The following is a 337-nucleotide window of genomic DNA, read 5'->3' on the forward strand; positions in this document are numbered from 1 at the left end:
TTCCCGGGCCCCCCCCCCCCCCCAAGACACAGAATTTCCCTTTGTTTTGCGCGGGTAATAACACTGAGCAGCACCGCTGCCAGCATTGTACACCCATAAGATGTCCCCATGTCCTCCCCTTCCAACACAAAAGACAGAAAAGCAGGAATTATCTCCCTCTCTCCCACTTCCCGGCCTTGCTGTTCTCCTAAAAGAAGAAGAAGAAGAAGAAGAAGAAGGAGGAGGAGAGGAAGGAAGAGAGGAAAGCAGACGCCCCCGATACACATGATATGATGCCGACACCAGACGACCGAAAAGCGAGACCCAAAAGAGGGGTGTCAAACAGTTCCGTCGAATA

Source organism: Exserohilum turcica (genome assembly GCF_000359705.1).
Source record: "Exserohilum turcica Et28A unplaced genomic scaffold SETTUscaffold_3, whole genome shotgun sequence".
In the NCBI taxonomy this organism is placed as follows: domain Eukaryota; kingdom Fungi; phylum Ascomycota; class Dothideomycetes; order Pleosporales; family Pleosporaceae; genus Exserohilum; species Exserohilum turcicum.